Here is a 17,029-nt window from a genome sequence, read left to right as displayed (position 1 = left end):
TTAGATTTGAAATAAGGCAGTGACCCAGAAGCCACACGCTGACTTCGATGCTTAGCCTTACCAATGCCCGTGAGAAAGCACTTCAAGGTTCTGTTGGGACCTGCCCTCGGATGTGCATATATTGCCTTGTTCCCAGTTTTTGGCCCTTCTAAAAATGAGGTGGCTGCCCATTGAGGGCCATGCACTGAGCTCATATGCATGAGTTTTTGAGGGCATGTCACTGAGTGTCCTTTACTACCCAAGATCCAGAGATCTGAAGGAATGGTTCTCGCCCGGCTCCTGCCATCGTAGTACAGCTATAACAGCTGCTTTGTATTTGCTGCTCAGATTCAGCTGAAACTCATCGGAAATCAGATCTGATGAGGGCCTTAGTTCTGATGACTACACTAACTTCATCTGCTCGGATTTCCAGTTAGTCAAGCTAGTTGCTGAGCCCTTTGTCCTGTTGTTTCCTTTAGACCAATTTGGAATGGTGGTGCTTCATGAATAATCCATGAGCATTAACCAGCTGCATGCATAAGGGTATTTCCACTGTGTCTTTGCCATGGATTTTCGATGGTTCTGATGTAATTCATAAGCAATCAGGAAGAGCCAGACCCTGATTTAAAGTATCTTGAGAGCTCTGCGGGTCCTTTCAAGTTTCCAAAGGGAAGGCATGATAGTAACGGGTCTGTGAGTGGTCAGAACAGGGATGTTTTCCCTGGAGAATCTTTAATGTCACAGTTGGCAGTATTACAGGGATGACGAATATACGAAGATAATTCTCAAATTATTTGAAATAAAACTTGATGCCAGCTTCTTTTGGTTCTTTCGGTTTCTGTCGTTGCCTTAGCCACTAAGTGGTGTGGGTTAAAACAAAAGCCATAATTAAATTGAACCCAGTTTAAGGGGAAAAATTGGGCAACTCTGCTTAACCAGAAGCAGGTGGTGCTGGAATGCTCCATGGAAGTGAGCCGTGAGAAGGGAATGCAGATTTTTTTAATTGAAAACAGTTAAAAATACTTGTGGTCTTTTGTGCCAGGCCGTGATTAAGACATATGCATATACGTATCTTAATCACACACAATATATATATATATATATATTTCAGTTTCAGAAAAACTGTGGTGGAAATGCAGCATAGTTTTAATTAGAGGGGGCTTCGCAGCAAGGGAAGGTGGGGTTTAGTGTGTGTGTCTTTGTGTGTGTGTGTGTGTGAGAGTTTATTTCCAGGGTTGTTTTGAATAAAGACATTTTCCTATCCCAGGTAAAATGTGATCTCATTTGTTCTCCATTCAGGAACTAATCTGTGGCGTAAAGCAGCGCACGTCTTGTGCAGCGAGTGTTCCCCTGGGAAGCAGGATGGATGGAGCGTTCGTCTGTCTCCCCATTGGCCGCCTGGGACGGGAGAGCTGATCTGGTGACAAGCAGGTACCTTATTCTGCCCTAATCGCTCTAGGGTTTTCCTTCCTGAAACTCTGTGTTTGTTCCATGGAACTGTCTCTGGAGAGTACCATGTGACCAGGCACAGGGAATTAAGAGGGGGCTGTAGCCCACCTGGGTGAAGTGCCAATTTCCCTCAAATATCGCTGCTGGTGAAATACCTGATGCCCAGGTAAGTTCAAATTCCAGGTAAATGATGGATAACGTTTTAGTATAAGTGTGTCCTATGCAATATTTGGGACTAAAAGTTATTTGCTTGTTACCTGGAGTTCAAATTTAACCAGGTGCCCCATACTTTTATCTAAGTCTGGCACCCTATCTCCAAAGGGCAACGTTTCCTGTGACTGAGAGTGGGTCGGACACCTATTGAAGTCTCATATTTTTGTTACTGTTGTTGTCAATGCTCTTCTTGACTTCATTAAATCCACAAGGATGCCTGGATTTTTACAGCTCCAATTCCTTCATCAAAATGGAAGCAGTTTTCATTATTTCTGCTTAAAAAAAAGGATAATTGGTCAGCCAGCATGCTCTCCCACTTGTAAGTTACTGTTCAGTTTTCCTTTGTTGACTGCATGGTGTAAATGCCATAGTAATTTGCCAAGTTGGTTGTTTGAGGATTTTTGCAGATGAGGAAAAACACAAGGATTGTGCCTTGGGAAGGCCAGTTCTAAAAATAGAAGAAGCTTATTAAAGCCTCTAATGGGACAGAAGATGTTCAGTCAGATGAATGGTGATACTACAGGTTCTGTTTCCAGCTCTCAGGGTAACTTGCTGTGTGACTTTAAGCAAAGCCCTTAATCTCTCTGGGCCTTATATTCTCCTTTTATAAAAGGAACTGGGACTTCTAAGGCCCATTATAACCCTTTTATTTCATAAAAATATATAATTTCTCTAATATTCCGGTGCTATACCATGTCTGGTTTGGTAAGTTGGGAGTCTGATTCTGTGCAAAGCTGGGGAAGCTGTGCTTTCCAGGCATTAAGGGATTCCTCCAGGGAGTGTGACTGGCGGTGGTTTTTTGCTTCAGTCACAGTAGCCTATTTCAGGACAGTTCTTCTCATTTGCTTGTTGCATTTGATCAACCAGCCAACATTGGTGTGGTTGCTTGGGTCTGAGATACCAGAAGGTATAAAACAGGGTCTTCATCTCAGTCTGGTGGGGGTGGGGTAAGGATGGGTGTGGAGAGACACAGTGAGCAGGTCAGAACCACGTGGGAGGTTCTAGGATAGAGACAAGGGTGGAGTATTACGATGGATTTTAAGGAGTGTGACTTCCTGGTTGTTGCTGATTGAACTGGCTGTGAATTCTAGTATTTCTAGTCACCGGCCCCTCTGATCATACACGGCCGTCAGAATCACAGTACTCACTCCATCACCAGGGCATGCATATGCACAGGAGCTGGTGCACATGCACACACGCACACACATGCACACACAAGTGAAGGGAGGGAATGAAAAAGAAGTTGTGTCCAGAAGAAAGAACAGAGAGGAGGAAGAAAGAAGAGCCACAGTTCAAAAGAGCCATCTCCTGTCTCCACTTTTCTACTCTATCCATTATATTACTAAGATAAGGCATTAAAAAATAGCCAAAATTTATGTGCTTGTCGCTGTTTTAAACGTGTTGTACACAGTCACTTATTTAATGCCCTCAACAACCCCATGCTAGATACTATCATTAACCCCTTTTTATAGAGGAGGAAACTTACATACAAAGGGGTTTTTTTGCTTGTATGTTTTAAGGTTTTGTATGTTTTCTTTTTTGAGATTAGATATCCCTCTACCGTCATTAAAATGTGATTGGTCCAGGTCTAATAAATAATAATAAATCCAGTATTTATAAGAGAGCCTCTATTTCCTAAGGAACTAATAATTATGATTTTGCGAAATATTTCGTTAGATCTGGCTTTGCATCTCTCAAATGCAATGCTTTACAGCACCACTATTTCTCATATTTTCCCCAGAGGAGTTTTTCTACCTGAGGAGTATTTTTTTCTCGTTATTTCAGAGGGGATGGTAGTTATGCAAAGTGTATTTCTCTCCCCTAGAAGATATATCAATATATTATTTGAATTAGTTTGCACAAATAATTGAGAAATCACTTTTTAAAGAAGGGGCAGCTTTGAATGTGGGCATTCCAAACTGGAGAATAGATCAGAAGGCGCTGGATCTAAACCACGTTTAGCCACGATCTGCATAAGCATTGTGCTGGAAACTCTTGTGAAGCTTTGATTAGGAGCTGGAGGAGGTAGGAGGTGATGGTGCAATGGAGGGTAGGGCTTGCTCTTGGCAGTAAGAGTTGTCCATGCCATCTGCTCGAGGATGGGCAATCACAAAGGACAAAGCAAAGGTTGACAGCCCTCTCTGTCATGTACCTGGGAAATTCGTCTTGGATTTATTAGCCACATAAATGAGTTTCCTGCAAAGTGTAGCCATAAATCACCATAGAAAGATTGAAATGGTATCATTTCCTTGGGAATAAGAAGTCGAGTTGGTGTAGCAGTTCAAGAGCAATTATAACACAATTAAATGTTCAGGTTCCTCCCTCCCACTCATGATTTATGCCTGAGAAAAATGTACTGAAAGGTCTGTATTTTCAAAAGGAGGTCAGAGCTGTTGAGTAGCCAAGAACAACAGAAAAGACGCTGAACACTCTCGAGCAGAAGACTAGCAACGTGCCATTTCTTTCTTAGAAAGGAACACCTGTACCACGTAAAACATGTAAAATACATACATGCCATGTAAATATGCAAAAAAAGATGTATGCCAAAACTAATTTGTATCTTTATGATTTTTCTAAGAGTCTAGTGAGAAACAATCTATTGGTTTGGGGGAAATTATGAAATGGTCCGGAATATGATTGCAAACAGCCTTAGAGTCCTAGCATATTTGAGCTGAACGAGAAGTTAGAGATCATTCTCTTCAGCCACATGGGTACGGGAAACCATTCGACAAACATTTATTGGCTTCCTACCAGGTGTATAGTGCTAATCTAGGTACTTTGGGTACAAAAGAAGTAAAATGACACCAAAAGCATGAGCAAAAAAAGAAAAAATGGATAACTGGACTTCTTCAAAATTAAAAACTTTTGCACATCAAAGGACATTATCAAGAAAGTGAAAGGGCGACCTAGAGAATGGGAGGAAATATTTTTAAATCATATATTTGATAAGGGTCTAGTATTCAGAATATAAAGATCTCCTACATTTCAACAAGCAAAATGCAAATAATCCAGTTACAAAAGGGGCAAAGGATCTGAATAGACAGTTCTTCAAAGAAGATGTATAAATGACCAACCGTCACAGACAAAGATACTCAACACCACTAGTCGTTAGGGAAACGCACATCAAAACCATATGAGATACCACTTCACACCCACTAGAAAAGCTATAACGAAAAAATTAAAGAGAGGTAAATAACTAGTTTTGGAGAGTATGTGGAGAAATTGGAGACCTCTTTCATCGCTGATGAGAATGTAAAATGGTTCAGCTACTGTGGAAAATAGTTTGATGATTCCTCTAAAAGTTGAGAATAGAATTACCATATAATCCAGTAACTCCACTTCTAAGTATATACCCAAAAGTACTGAAAACAGGGACTCGAACAAGTACACGTACATGCGTGTTCATGGCAGCATTATTCACAAGAGCCACAAGGTAGAAACAACCTAAATGTCCGTTGATGGAAGAATGGGCAAACAAGTTGCGTGTCTACATACAATGGGATATTATTCAATCATATAAAGAAACAAAGTACTGATACATTCTGCAATGTAGGGGAACCTCCAAAAATTATGCTAAATTAAATAAACCATACATCAAGGTCACATATTGTATGATACTATTTATATGAAATATCCAGCATAGGTAACAAGAGAGTCAGAAATCAGACTAGTTGTTGCCGTAGTGGTTTGGGGTGATGAAAATGTTTTAGAACTTGACAAATGTGGTAGTTGCTCAACATTGTGCATGTACTAAATGCCACTGAATTTTACACTTTAAAATGGTTAATTTTATGTTAACATGAATTTCACCTTAATTAAAAAAAAGAAGTAGAGCATTGTGTAATAGAAAGGGCACTGGATTTGGAATAAGGATGGGTTTGTGACCTGACTCTGCCACTTTCTCTTTATATGAACCTGGAGAAATCATTTGATCTCACTCTGGAAAGTGCGCATTCATAGAATAGGCAGAATTCTAACCTATCTCAGGGGGGCATGTAGGTAACAGTCGGTGGACAACTGAGATAACACATGTCAAACGCTTTTCTGTCTGTGATCATTTTTTTTCATATAAACTAGATATCCACTAAGCAAAGTAAGAACAATTGCAAAGCGATGCCCATGGGAAAAAGGGTGCATAAACACTACGGAAAGGAAGAAATGCAGGAGTAAGCTAAGTGATGGGGTGCGGCAGCAGCAAGACTGGATGGCTTCAGGTCCTCTGCTGGGGAGGCGGGAACACAGCATGGGAGTGAAGCGAAGCATCAAGCAGTGGGGGGAGAAAAAGGAGAAGAGGGCTTGGCTCTTCCTAGCGGGATAAACCACTGCCATAACGGAGAGCTGGCTAACCCTGGAAATTAAAGATCGGCACCACGCGAAGTGCCCTCAGCATGGCGTGGGCTGCTCCCACTGCTGCTGACTCAAAGGGCTGCTAAGCATATTTATTTTGCAATGTGCAGATGCCTAGTTTCCTGGGCCTCTGGGCACACCAGTGATAATGCTGCAATTTATCTGCCGTGCTTCATCTTCCTCCATGAAGCTAGGCCACGTGCCCACTGGCAGTTGACTCCACCAAGGGAGAAACGGAGAAGGAAGATCCTAGTGACCAGGGGAAGGTGTTTGTGCAGACACACAAGAAACAAGCGGCTGCTTCTGTCTTTAGCTGTACGCAAACTGCCTTATCTTGAAGAGCAAGGACAAGGAAAAAAGCTTTTGTTCAGGAAAACAGAAATCCTTGTACAGTGGATCAGCAAAAGTCAGGGAGGAAAATGCCCTCTATCACTTCCAGCAGTGGAAAAATATGTTGTTTGCCATCAGAGGGTAATTTTTTATTATGTAAATATTTGGCTTTGCTCTAAATATTACCTAAATTTGTGTGTGCATGTGTACTCATGTTAATATTCAGTACAGCTTAACTAGAATTCCTTTGCTGGACTGAAGAGAAAGAATTAATTTATTAGCAGTCAATGTCTATGCAGTAGCCATGCAAAGAGAACTTTAAAAATTTTAGACTAAAATAGGATAAATTAAAAAATTTGGAGACCCCAGCCTTCACTCTGTGTGTGTGCACATGCACACGTGCTTGTCACATGTGTGTGTGAGTTTGTGTAAACGCCCACTGCTGTGGGGCCACAAGGCTCTGGTGTAGATTTGGGTCTGGCCAGTAGCAGAAATCCCAGTGCATCTGACAGCTGCTCTGGGGCTGGGAGCGTTGGTGGGTTCAAGTGTCACAGTGTGAAAAGCTGGGGTGGAAGCCCTGATTCACTCAGGTTTAGCCTCTGCTTAAACACCATGAGGTGTCTGTTTCTAATGGAAATTGAACTTGACCTTCCAGGGCTTCAGGTTTGCTTCTTTTTGACAAGTTGTGGTTTTCTATCTGAGAAGGGAGAAGGACTTTGCAAACCTTACAGAAGAGATGAGCAATGTAGAAGTCAACCAGACTTGACAAAGTTGGACGGACATGGAAGGTGTGACAAAGGCAAAGCTGGTTTTCAGGGCGTTACCAAGGCTTCTGTTACTGCCCTGGAATGACGGTGCCTGTTGATGGCAGCAGAGGCGGAACAAGACCTGAGGCGAAAGCGCTGACGGTCTTCGGCTGCTCGGGAGAAGAGGCCGGAGGCAGATCTTGGAACCTCTGGCCCCCAGAACAGAGGACACAGAATGGGGAGGCGGGGAGAGAGAAAGTTGAGGGCTGCTCAACTGGATGACAGACCTGAAAGTCCAGGAAAACAAACGGGAAAAATGATTATTTTTCTCCTTTCACAGACTCTCCTCCTCGCTGCCTCCCACAGTGAAAGTTAGAAAAATGGAGAATTATGAAATAGTTCTGAATGGTGAAAAACATGTTTGACAAGTTGTTTACCTGGCATTGAATTCCCAAAAATAATTTTCCAAAATTGCGCAAGAGGAAGACTTACTCAGAAACACGTTGTTTCCGTTCCTTATAAGCCACCATAATGATAAAGTGCTGTTCACACAGTCCAACGGAGGTGCTCGACGCACAGCTCTCTGAAGGGAGTACCTTTCAATGTTGGCAGTGGTCGCTAGGGGTCAAGGGCATTGAGACATTTCAGGCCTACTAATGCTTATCAATCCATCCATCAATCAATCAATCAGTTTTCTGTGTGGGTGGTCCTCATTATTCAGGTATTTACTATCCAAGTTTCTAAGGCTATGAGGTTACATAGGGAATCACCATAGTTAAAAAGTATTCATTAATGAGCTGGCCACTGAGAGCATTAGTCCTCCTCAAGCAGCCTTCCCCTTTTATAGTAAAGTCACTTTTGCTGATTGTCAGATGTAAACATGCCATCCTAGGAGAATACAGTATAAGGTCCAGGAGGATATGATCCCTCCCTTGAGAGTGAGGAAGGCCAGCCTCTTCCATGGCCCCATGGAGTCCTCACCCTTATCCAGTGATGGTCCTTATCCTTATCCAATGATGGTTCTTATCCTTATCCAATTATGGTTCTTATCCTTATCCAATGATGGTCCTTACCCTTACCCTAGATGTTCCTGACCCTTATCCCATGATGGTCCTGACCCTTATCCCATAATGGCCCTTACCCTTATCCCGTGATGATCCTGACCCTTATCCCATGATGGCCCTTACCCTTATCCCATGATGGCCCTGAATCTTATCCCATGATGGTCCTGAACCTTATCCCATGATGGCCCTGACCCTTATCCCATGATGGCCCTTACCCTTATCCCTTGATGGCCCTTACCCTTATCCCATGATGGTCCTGACCCTTATTCCATGATGGTCCTTACCCTTAGCCCATGATGTCCTTTACTCTTATCCCATGATATTCCCTACCCTTATCTCATGATGGTTCTTACCCTTGTCCCATGATGTTCCTTACGCTTATCCCTTGATGTTTTTGGCCATTGTAAAGCTTCTTGGGGACTTGAAATCAGGGAGCTTTACGAACAAATGGGGAAGCTGTTGCCATGGCCTCTCTGCACAGCCCTCAGTTTGTCCTATGTTGTGTCCTTTAGCACATTAAAGAAGCTGTGGCCTTTGCCTGTGTCACATCGGTGTTGCCATGTGACAACCGTGCACATGTGTGTCTGAGTCTGTTCATGCTGCTATAACAGAACACCATAGACTGGATGGTTTACAAACAACAGAAAATTATTTCTTCCTGTTCTGGAGGCCGGAAAATCCACTATCAAAGTGCTATGAGATTCAGTGTCTGGTGAGGACCTGCTTCGTAGATGGCTGTCTTCCCACTGTAACCTCATATGGTGGAGGGGGCTAGGGAGCTCCCTGGGGTCTAAGGCACTAATCCCATTTATGAGGACTTCACCCTCACGACCTAATCACCTCCCAAAGGCCCCACCTCCTAATACCATCACATTGGGGGTTAGATTTCAACATATAAATTTTGGGAGGACAGAAACATTCAGTCAATAGCAATGTAAATAGATGACAGGGTCTGCATAAGGGAGAATAAATAAGACACCTAAAAAGCGAGAAGGATTGAAATAACAGCAGACCCATGGAATATGTCAATCATAAAATATATCAAAAATAGGGAGAAAGAAAGTGTGTTTTACTGACCAGCAGTGTAACCTCAGTGCCGTGAACTTCCCACAGCCCAGACCTACACCGCAGTGACTCACCAGACTGATCGCCTGCCCTGAGTCTGGAGCAGGCCAAAAATAAGCCCTCTTGTTGTAGTCTATAGTCTACAGTCTCGTTATAGTCTATAGTCTACAGTCTTGTTATAGTCTATAGTCTACAGTCTCGTTATAGTCTATAGTCTACAGTGTTGTTATAGTCTATAGTCTACAGTCTCGTTATAGTCTATAGTCTACAGTCTCGTTATAGTCTATAGTCTACAGTCTCGTTATAGTCTATAGTCTACAGTGTTGTTATAGTCTATAGTCTACAGTCTCGTTATAGTCTATAGTCTACAGTTTCGTTATAGTCTCAGTTTATAGTCTATAGTCTACAGTGTTGTTATAGTCTATAGTCTACAGTCTCGTTATAGTCTATAGTCTACAGTCTCGTTATAGTCTATAGTCTACAGTGTTGTTATAGTCTATAGTCTACAGTGTTGTTATAGTCTATAGTCTACAGTCTCGTTATAGTCTATAGTATACAGTCTCGTTATAGTCTATAGTCTACAGTCTCGTTATAGTCTATAGTCTACAGTCTCGTTATAGTCTATAGTCTACAGTCTTGTTATAGTCTATACTCTACAGTGTTGTTATAGTCTATAGTCTACAGTGTTGTTATAGTCTATAGTCTACAGTCTCGTTATAGTCTATAGTCTACAGTCTCGTTATAGTCTATAGTCTACAGTCTTGTTATAGTCTATAGCTCTACAGTCTCGTTATAGTCTATAGTCTACAGTCTCGTTATAGTCTATAGTCTACAGTCTTGTTATAGTCTATAGTCTACAGTCTCGTTATAGTCTATAGTCTACAGTCTCGTTATAGTCTATAGTCTACAGTCTCGTTATAGTCTATAGTCTACAGTCTCGTTATAGTCTATAGTCTACAGTCTTGTTATAGTCTATACTCTACAGTCTTGTTATAGTCTATAGTCTACAGTTTCATTATAGTCTATAGTCTACAGTCTCGTTATAGTCTATAGCCTACAGTCTTGTTATAGTCTATAGTCTACAGTCTCGTTATAGTCTATAGTCTACAGTCTTGTTATAGTCTATGATCTTCTTTTTTTTTTTTCCCAAAAGAAGCAAGGAAGGACAAGGCTTGATGCAGTCTTTTGAGTAAAAGTCAAGGAAAATTCAAGAAAGAGTTGCAGTTAAGAATTTAGAAAGTACCCAAAGGTCGAATGTGGGTGTCCTTTGTGGTTAGGATGCCCTCTGCGTCCAGCTGCAGTGCCTCCTTAGGATGCCGACTTTGCCGGTCGTCACTGCGTCTGAATCAGCCATCTCATTTTGGTCAAAATCCCTCTTCAAATGTCCCAGCTTTAGTGGAAATCTTGGAGGACTTTTGTGAAAGGGCAGAAGAAAGAAAAGAGAATGATCTTCCTGAGTTCCTGGAAGAAGTTTAGTGAGTTACTTATGCTCCCCTGAATCTTCTAGACTCCAAAATCTAAGGCGGAAGTCCTTTGGGAATTTGGTAGACGTGTGATCGTGAGCAGACGCTGTTAATGTGTTTCCTGATAATACAAAGCAAGCAGGATTGCCAAGTGTTGGTGTTGAAAAGTCACATTCAAGGGTAATGTCTGATCTCGGCATGCCCTCTGGGAACTGCCCACCATGGGGCGAGCAGCATTCATTTTCTCACTTTCCTTCCTTCTTGCTTGCTTCAATAGGATAAGAAAGAGGTGAGATTGTATCAGAATAACCTCAGACAAATGAGAAATAAGGTGTATTCCTTCTCTGCTCAGTACCATGGATGACACCACCACAGAAAGTGTGATATTCCTTTTTTAACCTAAGGTTGATGTTTTCCTGGGTTCTCATACTTTTGTCAGCTTATCATAAACTGGCAAACCTTAGAATGTGTTAGGTTAGAGTTCTTAAAGCTCATCAATGTACAATTCCATGTAAAGACATATTAAATTTGTACACATTTCCCCTTGAAGTTAATATACAAAACGGGATCCTCCTATGAGCAAACTGTAATGCATCGTCCTTCTTTCTCTGCTCTCATTGGCTTTTCTCTCTTAAATCAGTCTGATGACATTTTATTGTCTCCATTCGCTCTCTCCTCTTCGGTTCTGCAGGGGGAAGTGAGGAGAAATAGTGGAAACTTCCACGTAATACCTTTTGTCCTGTTGCACGTGATATATTTTATCTTCCTAAACACATCAAGAGATTTAGTTTGTCAATGAGACCAAAAAGCAAGCACCCCTTGCAGTATCTCCCCGCCTTTTTCTATCGCTCACCAAACAACAGGTCAGTAGAGGATACTCCCTTCCTTTATGGCTGCAAATTTTCTGAAAATTTTACATTTCTTCAAAGGATATACCGAGGACAACGGATGTGATTCACTTAGTGAGGGAAGGAGAGGGGATGGCTTGACGTTATAGCAGGATATAGGCTTCTCGCATTAAAATGTGTTCAGTGTGGGGCCGGCCCCATGGCCGAGTAGTTGGGTTTGTGTGCTCCGCTTCGGTGGCCCGGGGTTTTGCCGGTTCGAATCCTGGGTGCAGACAAGGCACCACTCATCAGGCCACGCTGAGGCGGCATCCCACATGCCACAACTAGAAGGACTCACAACCAAAATATACAACTATGTACTGGGGGGAATTTGGGGAGAAAAAGCAGGAAAAAAAATGTGTTCAATGCGTTTCTGTATCCCCCAGCACCCAGCACAACGCCTGGCATGATTGCACGCTCTATAAATGCCCAGTGGATTGAACGGACACCCAAGATGTTCTCTTTGGCCAGAAAAATGATGGTACCTTTTGGTACAGCCAATATCTGGGAGGGGGCATTGAGGTTAATGATGCCAAGCCTTAAATACATTCTAAAGTTAGATTGGAAATATGTTTTGTTCAGAGATTATATTGTGAAAAAAAGTGCAAAGTGTCCAGATTAGAAGTTAGCTCATCAAGTAGCTGATAGGAAAAAAGGTGGAAGTTCCAGAAATGGGGTAGGACATTAATATTTGTTATTGAACCTGATATGTACCAGACAGTGACTCCCAGAAATATAGAGGAGACATACTTCATTTCATGCAATCCCCTAAAAGGACTGATACCATTTCCATTTTACTGTCGAGGAAATAAAGGTTCAGGGATGCTTGTAATTTTCACAGGGTCACAGTTAATCAGCGTTAGAGCCAAGATTCCAATCAGGTCTATCTCCAAAACTTATGCCTTTTCCCCAAAAAGGAAATGCTCTCCTCACCCCCTTTAAATTTAGGGAGATACTAATCCCATCGGCATTGCAGAATCTTTTTTTTTCCTCCCCAAAGCCCCAGCACATAGTTGTATATCCTAGTTGTAAGTCCTTCTAGTTCTTCTATGTGGGACGCTGTCACAGCATGGCTTGACGAGTGGTGTGTATGTCCCTGCCTGGGATGTGAAGTGGTGAACCCTGGGCCGCCGACGCGGAATCTTCTGAAGGGTAGACTCTATGTGGGAGCTGCGACCAGGAGTGCTGGGTACAATGAGATAAATCAGAGAGGTGTCCGCCCTGGGGGCCTACCCAGCTCTCTCTCCAGGAGCCACAGAGCAGGAGGGCTGACCAAGGGCTGGGCCCAGAGCAAAGCTTAGAGGGAGGCAAGGAGATCCCACAGCACAAGTTGCCAGAAGGTGTGTGACACAGGTGGGATTCAGGCCCCACTTCGCCGGGAAGTCTTCCTCTTTGGGAGCTTATGGTTTGCAGTGAACACAGACAGAAACAGCGTCTGCGGAGCAGAAAGGGAGGGGGTTGCAGGATGGTCCCAACTACAGCAGGTGTTTTCCCTTCCAGACTGTATTCATTTCATTTCCCTGTTATTTACATTTAATTTTTTAAGTAGCATTGAGCTCAAAAGGTATAAGTTCTGTTAGTCCACTTTTTGTGAAACTCATCTTATAAAATGCAAAAAAATGTAATGTAATGTAATGTAATGTAATGTAATGTAAATGTAAGAAAGAATTTTGCTTAGTGAAATTATGAAGCCCCTCCTGGGCAGATCCAAATATTGAGGATAAAATTTGGGAAAGCAGAAAAAAATGAAAATAAATAAACAAAACTCCTTTGTTTCATACATCTAAAATGATGGGATCCCTGGAATCGTTTCTGTGCCTGACTTGCAGACTGGCAAAACGAGAAGAAAAGGCATCAATACCAGGGTCTGGCAAACAGGAAAACGGTTCGAGTGGAGTTGAAACTGTTAAATGGCTTTCACGTCTAGACTGTCTGTGTCCCCATCGCAAGGTTGTTCCCAGGAGGCGGCCTGTGGAGGAGTGCCGTTCTAGATGTGGAAGGAAACAAGCTTTTCAGAGGGAAACACCCCACATGGGAGGAAGCTTCCTCTTGTTTCTTCTTCTTAAGTATTTTATGATGCATATACCGGTGGGTGAAGGGACTCAGACTGTCACTATATTGGAGAGACAGGAGGTGGTTTAAAAAATATATTGCCTTTTATATCATATGACGTGATTAGAGAAGAGGAGCTTGCCAGATTTATGTGTATGTTACGGATGCCACTTTTGAGTCATGGAAGGAAATTATTTTATGAGGCTTCATTTGGTTTTATGAGGAAAGACCACCTCAGAGGAGAAAGTGAGTTTTGAGCTCCATCCCTTGGAGCTGGGTTGTCCACATGACCTTGGTCCTGGTGTCATGAGATCTTTAAGATCTGTCACCTAGACAAGGAAGAGATTGCACACCTCTCCCTGGGCAGCGCTGGACAGGTTCGAAGGTGCCCGGTGCAGCCCTCCGTGTTGGGTGAAGTGAACAAGGCCCACTGAGAGACGAGCAGGGCATTTCAGCTCCTTCCCAGAATTGCACATGGCTGCGACACTGGCCGCTCCAAACTTTGGAAATATTGACTCAAAGGTCAGAGCAGTCCATAAGCTATAAGTCAATCTGCATGTAAGACATGGTTTTTATTTTTAGTTTTGGCAAAGGCAAATTGAAAAACCAAGAGACCAAACATGACTGTTCCTCCTTTTGGTGAAGATTCTAGTGAGGGCTGAAATCACCCAAAAGCTTGATTAGGAAAAAAACAGGATGTAAGAGAAGGGAGAATCAAATGCTAACTCTGCATAGAGGTGCCTCTGTGAGGTCTGTATTTCTGTTTGTAACTCCCCAATCCAGTCTGGGCATACTGGAAATACTGGACTTTGCCAGAAATGATGTGAAAAGAAAAAAGCAATGAAAATGAAGCAGAAGGAAAATTAGAACTGCTTAGTTCCTGTCCTGCGCCAAAACTAATGTGAAATAACCAGCTACGTACAGATGGCTCGTTGCCTCATTTAGAAACCATCACCAGGGCACCTGGCTGTCTGTTCTCGCCAGGCTTTTTACTGATGTCCCGTATCATTCATTCATTCATTCATTCCATCCAAGTGATGAAAGGATCAATTTGCAACAAATCTGACCCCAAAATCTTCAATGTATTTTCACTCATTTTTTTTTTTTAAAGATTTTATTTTTTCCTTTTTCTCCCCAAAGCCCCCTGGTACATAGTTGTATATTCTTCGTTGTGGGTCCTTCTAGTTGTGGCATGTGGGACGCTGCCTCAGCATGGTTTGATGAGCAGTGCCATGTCCCCACCCAGGATTCGAACCAACAAAACACTGGGCCGCCTGCAGCGGAGCACTGGAACTTAACCACTCAGCCACGGGGCCAGCCCCTATTTTCACTCAGTTTTTAACAGTGTAACCATGGATACACAGATTGAAGACCAAGGCTCTAGCCTCTCCTTGCTGGGTCCAAATGAGTCAATGGCTCATAGCCTTTATAGATGTGCATGATGATCATGGCGACAGTGAAATTTCCAGAGAATCTGGCTCCTGTTTTTTTGTGATCTTGTCAACTTCCTATGTCTTTTTCGTTACACATAGTTTAATTACTTAGGAAAGCGACAGGATAGAGATAAGAGCAAAATGACAGAGGTGATAAGGAAGAATTACTGTGAAGGTTCTAAATTATGATATATATTGATTACTTTACTTAATATCTCTAAGCCTTTGCAAATATCTCTCTATTGGTTACATGCATTACTGCTATTCTTTTGCATATCTCTTCCTCTTACCTCTAACGTACATATAAGGGACTCACCAGGCCAAGGCCACACAGACAGGGCCTACAGAGTTGGATTTCACAGGCTCCCAGCCTCTTCCCCATTCCTGAGGCTGTCCTGCCCCTCTGCAGGGGCTCTTGGTGATCACAGACAGGGAACGGTCTCTTGGTTTTTCAGTTTGCCTTTGCCAAAACTAAAAATAAAAACCGTGTCTTACATGCAGATTGACTTATAGCTTATGGACTGCTCTGACCTTTGAGTCAATACTTCCAAAGTACGTTCCATGGCATGTTCACGTGCATTGGAAAAAGGTTCTGTGGGCAAACAAATGTGGTAATTGCTAGGTCAAACAAATTTAAATTCTTCATAGTGGAAATCTCAGAGATGTTGCAGTGCTGTGCAGCACTGCAGATGATTGGTGGTAGCGAGTACGACTGGCTTCCTAGACGTGTTTGTTCGTTGTCTTAGATTGGGTTCCTTGAAAGCAGATGCTGAGATGGAGCATTGGCTGTGGAATAAGTAGTCGGCGCCTGTTCTCGGGAGTCATACCCATATGGAAGTGAGGAAGGCAGGACTGGGCTGAGGGAGAAGCTGAGCTGCCACACAGCTGCAGCTGAATCCTCAGCGGTGCCACTGGGGGCTCTGGAGCTGGGATGGGCCCTACAGAGTGTCCTGAACTTGGGCAAGGAGGTCGGGCCTTTATGTTCCTGCATCAGCCATCAGTGGCTTCTGGCTCCCACACTGAAGCAACTCCCTTTAGCTGAGGGCATTTCCCGGAGAAAGGTTCAGCTATGAGCTTCGCAGCCTGGGCGAATGGACACATCAGCCCAAAAGAGGGGATCTGGGCACCTCTACCACTACCGTGGGACATCTTTTCACCAACAATTTCGTGGAACTAATGCTCTACAGAACACCTGTGAAAAATGCTTCCTGTTGGCCTCTACTCTAAATGAGATCAACAAGCCAGGCTGCTAAGGGGGAAATGGTGCTCTGGGCTCTAAGGTCAGTGATCAAAGCAATGTGAACTTGAGTTCTGGAATTTACTCCATTGCTGTTTTAACACAATTATTCTTCTCTAACACAAGAGGAACCCAAATAGAGTTATAACGTGGAAGATAAGAGAAGAGGAACAGATTCCCCATCTTGTCATATATTTGGTTTGCTCACTCCCTCTTCCTTCCCATCCAGGTTGTCAATAATACATAATATCTTCCATGTCAGTTATACTAAGATACGCTCACCCCCTCCTCCCTGTCTCCCATTCTGGCCCCCACATAGCCTAAATACTTTTGGGGCAAATGGATGAGGAGGAGGGATAATTCTTTGATAATTTTCTCAATTTCTGCTATGGTTGTGGCCAATGTACATTTTCTCTGGTTATCCTTAGTCATTTCTGTTTTACTTGCAAGTCTTCCATATCATCTAGCCAAGGTTCCAACAGGGAACCTCAAAAGGGTCAATTAAAGAGAGTATAATTAAAGGATGATTGATTTATAATATCGTTGGCAAGGTTAAGGGAACCAATGCAGGAGAATGTAATCCACCAGGGAAAGGAGAGGCAGCTGCTCTGGGCACCCACGAGAATAGCTGTAGGAGAGGACTTCCTGACAGGAGCTGTGCCCTTTGGTGGAGGAAGGAGCTGGGGGGATAAGGTCCCTCCTCTCACGCCTTCCCACTGGCTGAACCTAAAACTGACTGGAAGTCAGAGCGGTTCATGTGGTCC

The 17,029-nt window shown here is 42.9% G+C and overlaps 1 long non-coding RNA gene across 1 annotated transcript in view; it reads left to right on the top strand.

Annotated features, from left to right (window-relative positions):
* LOC139078598 (uncharacterized) overlaps positions 1 to 17,029 on the top strand; it is a 58,315-nt gene that overhangs the window by 24,714 nt on the left and 16,572 nt on the right. Inside the window, exon 2 of the long non-coding RNA XR_011531614.1 lies at positions 1,279 to 1,410. This is a non-coding gene — a long non-coding RNA (uncharacterized lncRNA). The remainder of the gene's footprint in view (positions 1 to 1,278; positions 1,411 to 17,029) is intronic.

This window comes from Equus przewalskii, chromosome 22 (assembly GCF_037783145.1).
Source record: "Equus przewalskii isolate Varuska chromosome 22, EquPr2, whole genome shotgun sequence".
Lineage (NCBI taxonomy): Eukaryota > Metazoa > Chordata > Mammalia > Perissodactyla > Equidae > Equus > Equus przewalskii.
This window is presented reverse-complemented; position numbering and strand designations above follow the sequence as displayed.